This window comes from Peromyscus californicus, unplaced genomic scaffold (assembly GCF_007827085.1).
Source record: "Peromyscus californicus insignis strain IS unplaced genomic scaffold, ASM782708v3 Scaffold_19__1_contigs__length_69161282, whole genome shotgun sequence".
Taxonomy (NCBI): Eukaryota; Metazoa; Chordata; class Mammalia; order Rodentia; family Cricetidae; genus Peromyscus; species Peromyscus californicus.
In genome coordinates this window covers 49,102,387-49,109,678 of record NW_026294491.1, presented here as the reverse complement: position 1 = coordinate 49,109,678, position 7,292 = coordinate 49,102,387, and positions in this window count along the sequence as shown.

The following is a 7,292-nucleotide window of genomic DNA, read 5'->3' as shown; positions in this document are numbered from 1 at the left end:
CTGTAAATTTACTTATTTTTAAAATTGAGACTTTTTATTGTTTGAGAATTATGTACATACATATAGCATGTTTTATTAAAAAATTACACCCCACATTCCTTCCCCTCCAGACTCTCACTCTCCACCACTTCTTGATCTCAAATGTGCTTTTAAAAAACCTCACTGAATCCACTTAGTGCTGCTGTATATTCATGGGTGTAAGGGCATCTGCTGGAGCATAGGAAGCTTCTCAAGTAGCACCTCCCTGAGGAAAACTGGCTTCCCTCTCCTGTCACCATCAATGTCCAATGGCTTCTCGGCTAGGAATGGGACTTCAGGAGTCTCTTCACCATTCATGATCTTGTGTAGAACAGACTGACCTTGAACTTTATCTTCTTGCCTTTGTCTTCAGAGCGGTAGGATTACAAGTGGGCACCCTTACATCTGATTAGAGTCCATTCTTGATTATCCGTTTATTATTGTTAACTCTTTAATCCATCTCTCTTATATTGTAGAGGAGAGTAGGTAGATGAGTGTAAAGGAAGAAAGCAGACAGCCACATAATTATTTCAGCGTTATTGGTGAGTTAATTTTCTTTTGCTACAGATTCACAATTCTTCCGTTGTGTGCTAAATTCTGGTTTACATTAGTATTTTCCTATGAGAGTTTGCTTACTATTGTTCTCATGCTGCTCACTAAATTTCCTCAGTTTTAATTGGTGAAAATCACATTATTTTATTAAAAAATGTTTACCTTTCCTATCCTATTTAATTGTTAAACTGAATCAACAACATGCAGATCACTCAATCACTCTATAAAGTTTAATGATAATCCTCACAAAGCATTAGTGTGAGAGTGTTGGAAACAAATCTTCTTGCTGCTACACAAAGAAATACATGAGCAATGAGGAAGTAACTGCAAGGTGATTTCTTTTTGCTGAAAGACTGCCCACTTCTCAAAGCAGGGTTAGCAAGCTCACCGGGCCAGGAAGGTCACTTAGCCTTTATTTTAACACAGGTGGTAACTGCATCCTTTCCCCACTGCCTGGCGCCTGACTCTCCTGTGTTTAGGAGTTGGCTAGTTTTACAAGAGTAAGCCCGAAGGAAATCAAGGAAAGAGACAAGAGGTCTACCACTCCAGGGCATCAAGGTCTGGGAGCACAGCAGGGACATTTGAGTAACCAACGTTTTACTAGGTGGGGGAGATTAAAATGTTTGCATAAAGGCTTTACAAGGTAGGGGAGATTTATGGAAAACTGGCCCTTGGTGGCTCAGCTGCCTTTGATTTACTTTTTTTTCTCTCACAAGAACAATTGGAATAACTGAAATATTTGTATATAAAATATTCTCAGATTGTAAAACCTTTTAGTGTGTGTGTGTGTGTGTGTGTGTGTGTGTGTGTGTGTGTGTGTGTGTGTATGTGTGTGTGTGTGTCTTGTGTGTGTGTGTCTGTGTGTGTGTGTATGGACGTAATGGGCATGTGCATGCATATGTCTGTGGAAGCGATGGGACAGCCTCAGGCACCAGCCTCAGGTGCCATGCACCTTGTTTTTTGAGACATTATTTCTCATTGACCTGAAGCTCACTGTGTAGGCTAGGCTGGCTGGCAAGCACTCTCCAGGGACTACTAAGTCCTTGCTGTCTGTTGCTGACATTCAACGTGAGATTAAATCAGATGACAGGGAAAGATCTGATGCTGGTGATGAGGGGCAGTAGAAAACAAATCATCAGAAAGTAATCAGAAGGCTAACCTCTTCAGAGAATACTGGTCAGCGACAAGAGGAGCCTGGTCAGAACTGAAAGGAAGTCTCTCTGGGCTTGGCAGCACTTGCCTGGATCCCAGTTTAGGAATCTGGAGCAGAAGGCCAATCTAAGCCTCTGTGACAAAGTCCCTGTCTCAAAACAACGAGGTGACATGGCTTGGGCCAGCCTGTCCAGTAGCTAGAGCCCAGGGGTTATGCAGAAAAGTTCTTATGCTCTGTGTGAAAAATCTAAAATATGAGTCTTATCTGTGAAATACTATAACTGTGTTTAGGACAAGGAATTCAAATCTTTTTATCTTCCACCTAGTAAGAATTTCGTGCAACTGTTATAACCAAACTCCCTTTGCTAACACAAAGGCTACCTGCTGCATCCCCAGAATTTGATGGCCTGTAGTTATGACCCCTTTCCTTCCTCTCCCTCCTTCTTTTTCTGGGTGCCAATTCTTTTAAGACTAGCCAATCCAAGAGGTCAAACCCCAGCCAATGGTGAAAAGACAGTCAGCATCTGAGTTAGAATAAAAACCAAGTGCACCTCCTAACTTACGTTCACTCTTCAGAGCTTACTCTTATGATCAAGAAAAAAGGTTTGCCTTAACCAGACACTTCAGTTAGTGTGGTGGTTTCTTTCTTTGTGACCCCGCTTATTTCTACACCCAATAACCTGACACTATCTGAATGTGCTCTAACCTTGGATCCCGCTTGTGTTTTGTTTATGTTGGACACAGACGTAGATCACCTCAAATGGGGAGTTTTCCTGGCCTGTCTGGCAGGAACAAATATATTCTAAACAGACAATTGTGATCTCTATGGCTATTAAACTACTGAAACCACGGACTGAGAAAGTAGAACTTCCCAGTACCTGCTGCAAGAGGAAGAAAATGTTGTGGCTCTGAGGGAAGCCGGAGGAGGAACTTGTCTCCAGGGGAAAGATTCACCACTTGTAAAATGGCCTTGAAGTTGGGACTTAGTGGTGAGACTGGAGGGCAGGGGGTCTCTTGGCTAGATGGCCAAAGTCTGCCCCTCTCTTCACTTCTGCTTGAATCTCCCCTTTATGTTAGCCTCGGGTATTAGATGAGGAGGGAGGCTATAGAGAAGAGTGGATTGCTGGAGAGTGGAGAATTTATTAGAGTTGGTAACCTCCTGGGCAGAGACAGGGTAGAAACAGCATGGCAGGTTCTGAAGAGAGTCTGAACCCACGTGGCAGAAACAGGGATCTCTTCTAAACTTTTTGAGGACAAGGAAAGAATAGCAAGAACCTGCAGCCAGGCATTCTGGTCACCAGGGAGGAGACAGGGAAGGGGTGAGATGTGGCACCAATTCCTGAAGGTCTTAATAATAAAACCCCGTAGCCAGATATTAGGGTAAATGCTGAGAGATCAGAGAGACAAAGGAACAAGCCACTAGAGAAACTTCTCACCACTTCCGAATCCTCAAGCTGAATGGAAGGCGAGATCCTATCTCCATGAATCCTCTTAATGAAAGCCTCTGAGTTCTCAGTCGAAAAGCCTTCTTGTTCCTATCTCCTCACGCCTCATATACCTTTTCTCCACCCAGCCATTTCACTTCCTTCCTAGTGCTGGGATTAATGGTGTGTGTGCCTCCCAAGTACTGGGAGCAAAGGCATGAGATCTCAAGTGCTGGGATTAAAGGTGTGTGACTTCCAAGTACTGGGATTAAAGGTGTGAGTCTGCACTGCCTGGCTCTGTTTCTCTCCTAGACTGAATCAGTCTCATGTAGTCCAGGGTGGCTTTGAATTCACAGAAATCTGGATGGATCTCTGCCTCCCAAGCACTAGGATTAAAGGTGTGTGCCACCACTGCCTGGCCTCTGTGTTTAATCTAGTGGCTGACTCTGTCCTCTGATCCTCAGGCAAGCTTTATTTGATATACAATATATCACCGTAGTGAGATATGGCACCAGCAAGTCTGCCCATTAGAGACGCCGACAGCACAGACAATGCGGGGTGCCTGTCATCATTTGTCAAAGAGGGAAGGGTTGTGGTGAAGCAGTTGCAAGGTAATTTACAGTCTTAGGGTTAGTACCCCAAATACAGACTTGAGGGGCCACTGTGTCTCTTTGTTTCTCTTCCCAAAATGGCCATACTGAATAAATCTCCTGTAGCCCAGCCCCACTGCCCTGCAGCCACTTACAACATAACCACTCAGAGGCTTAATATTAATTGCAAATTATATGGCCTATGGGTCAAGCTTCTTGCTAGCTGGCTCTTATAACTTAACTCAACCCATTTCTATTAATCTGTATTTTGCCATGTGGCCATGGCGTTACTGGTCGGCTGACATCTTGTGGCTCCTTTGGTGGTGGGCTGGCATCTCCTTGACTCTATCCTTCTTCCTCCCATCATGTACCGCCCTGCCATAGGCCAATGCAGCTTTATTTATCAACCAATCAGAACAATGCATATTAACAATGTACAGAAAGATATCCTACAGTAATATCCTTTTTCTTCTCTTTATTATTTAAAAAAAACCCCTACATTTCGTTTATAGACATCTGGTATGTGATAAAGTGTATCAGAACTTATTCTTAACTGTAACTTAGTGTCCTGTAGTAGGAATCCTAATTGGGCTTAATAATAAAAACCTGGAGCCAGATATTGGGGTAAATGCCTGAAGATTAGTGGGCAAAGCCAGCCACTAGTTAGCCATAAAGGCCAGGCAGTGGCAGCACACACCTTTAATCCCAGCACTTGGGATCTCATGCCTTTGCTCCCAGTACTTGGGAGGTACACACACTTTTAATTCCAGCACTAGGGAGGTTGAGACAGGAAGTAATATGGCTGGGCAGAGAAAGGAATATAAGGTGGGAGGAGACAGGAGTTCAGTCCTTTTGGCTGAGGAGTTGGTGAAGTGAGAGGTAGCTGTGGTTTGTTCCTTTGTCTCCCTGATCTTTCAGCAAGCTTTATTTGTTAGATCATACATAAAATATCACCACAGTGTCCATTGATCAGTGCTTCTCAGCCCCTCCCCCATCCCTTTCCTGCTCTTTTCCACATCTGGTACCTAACTACATTTCTACTTTCAACTTCTATGAGATTAACCTTCTATTATTCAACATATAAGATCATAAGGCATTTGTTTTTATGGGCCTGGTTTACTTCATTTCATAAAATCATCTCCATTTTCATGTCTGTTTTTGCAAATGACAGGGTTTTATTTTTTTCGTGGTTATTATTCCATTTTGTATATTTACTGAGTGTTTTTTATTCGTTTAAGATGGTGGAGAGTGAATGAATGTTTCCCCTTCTTGGCTGTTGTGGACAGTGTTGCAGTCATCACGGGAGTGCAGATGTCTCTTTGATAACACTGATTTCTTTTCTTTGGATACATCCCCAGTAGTGGGATTGTTGGATGCTGTGCTAGTTATGGTTTTTGGTTTTTGAGGAAACTGCTTACTTATTTCCAGACTGTCTTGGTTAGGGTTTTTATTGCTGTGAAGAGACTCCATGACCACGGCAACTGTTATAAAGAAAACATTTAATTGAGGAAGTTCTCTTACAGTTTCAGAGATTCAGTCAATTATCATCATGGTGGGGAGCATGGCGACGTGCAGACAGAGGTGGTGCTGGAGCTGAGATTGTTACATCTTGCAGGTAACAGGAAATCAACAGACACACTGGGTGGTATCCTGAGTATAGGTAACCTCAAAGCCCACCCCCACAGTGACACACTTCCTCCAACAAGGCCACACCTCCTAATAGTGCCATTCCCTGTGAGATGATTTTGGGATTGGGGGGGCAATGATATTCAAACTACCACACAGACCAAGGGCACTAATTTCCATCCTCACTAATAATGTTCAAAAGTTCCCTTTTCTAACCTTCTTGACATTTGTTTACCCCTTACCTTTTTTACAGCAGCTCCTCCTGATGAATTGACATAGTTTCTTAACTTTGTTTTTATTTAGATTTTCATGGCGATAAGTGACATTGAATTTTTTTTTTAAATCTGTTGGCCACTTATATTTCTTCCTAAAAACAGAACAAAACAAAACAAGAACTATGGAGCTGGAAAGATGGCTCAGCAAAGGCCTGAGTTTGGTTACTGGCTCACAACTGCCTGTAACCACAGCTCCAAGGGGCTCCGAGGACTGATCTCTGAAGGCACCAAAACACTCACATGCATATACCTACACACAGACACAAATACACACAGAATAAAACATAATAAAAATAAATTTAAAACATCTAATTAGGTCTTGTCTGCTTTTGTTTGTTTTTTGAGGGGGGACAAGGTCTCTCCCATGGAGCCCTAGCTGCCTGGAATGTGCTCTAAACTCACAGGAATCTACCTGCCTCTCAATCTCAATCTCTGTCTTTGCCGTGAGAGCCAAAGTGATAGTTTAGGTTTTAATTACTATGCCCAAGAGATCCATGAAACAAAAATGCCTCTAATCTGCAAGCCCCTTGCCCAAGGAATGATAGTTCCTGAAATGCTGGAGGCTGTTGTTTGTGGTAGATGACAGCCTACATGTTTTAGAGTGAAAGCCCTAAACAAGTTTGTGTGAGCCATCTGAACCAGCTGTGCTTGATCACATGTGGGCAGGAGGTCCACAGGCAGGAAATTCAGCAGGATGTATGCTTGCCCCTCATTGGACTCGATGGGAAATACTTTAAGCCCCTGCAAGCCATGACTTGGGGCCATTTTCTGGAACCCGAGTATGAATCTGGCCAGTATTTAATTAAAGCTTGCTTCGATTTGACTTTAAATTGTGGTCTTATTCTTGACTGGTGAGATTAACACGGGTACTGACGGTTTACACCACCTTGCCTAGTCTATTGTCTATTTTAAATTGGGTTTTGTTTACTTATTTAAATTATTATTTATTCATTTATTTTACTATTAAGCTTGTGGGTATTCTTACAAATCCTTGATTATTTATTAACTTCCTTTTCTGGACACATACACACACACACAAATAAGTATTACTCTTTGGACACACACCATTAATCTCATGCTCAGGAGGCAGGGGAAGGTAGATCTTTGTGGGTTCAAAGCCAGCTTGGTCTACATAGTGAATTCTAGGTCAACCAGGGTTACACAGTGAGACGTTTGTCTCAAACAAGCAACAACAACAACAACAAAGCAAAACAATATATAACAATAAAATAAAATAATAATAAAAATACTCTCTTACAATGAATAATAATAAGAAATTAGAAGTAATATTTAGAAGCAATCTGTTTTTAATCCCTTTTCTTTTAAAGCAGAAAACATAGTCCACATGCATCTTATGTTTTTCTTTTGACCTCAGACATGGTTAAGTTTTGTGTTTGTTAATGTATGGCTGACTCTCCAACTTCACCATGATGTCATTGTAGCCTTTCATCTACCGAATTTAGGTTCCAGCTCTTTGCCGTTAATCCATTCTGCTATAATTAGGCTTCCAAGAATCTGATTGTCACCTGTGAATGCCAAACATGCTTGCACACCATGTTTCACATTTTTTCTGAAGGTACAGTGCATCCAGGGAAAGGATCGCTTTCAGGATGTGCAAATTCTCACCACCAACCTGCTGAGAAATTCTTTAGCTC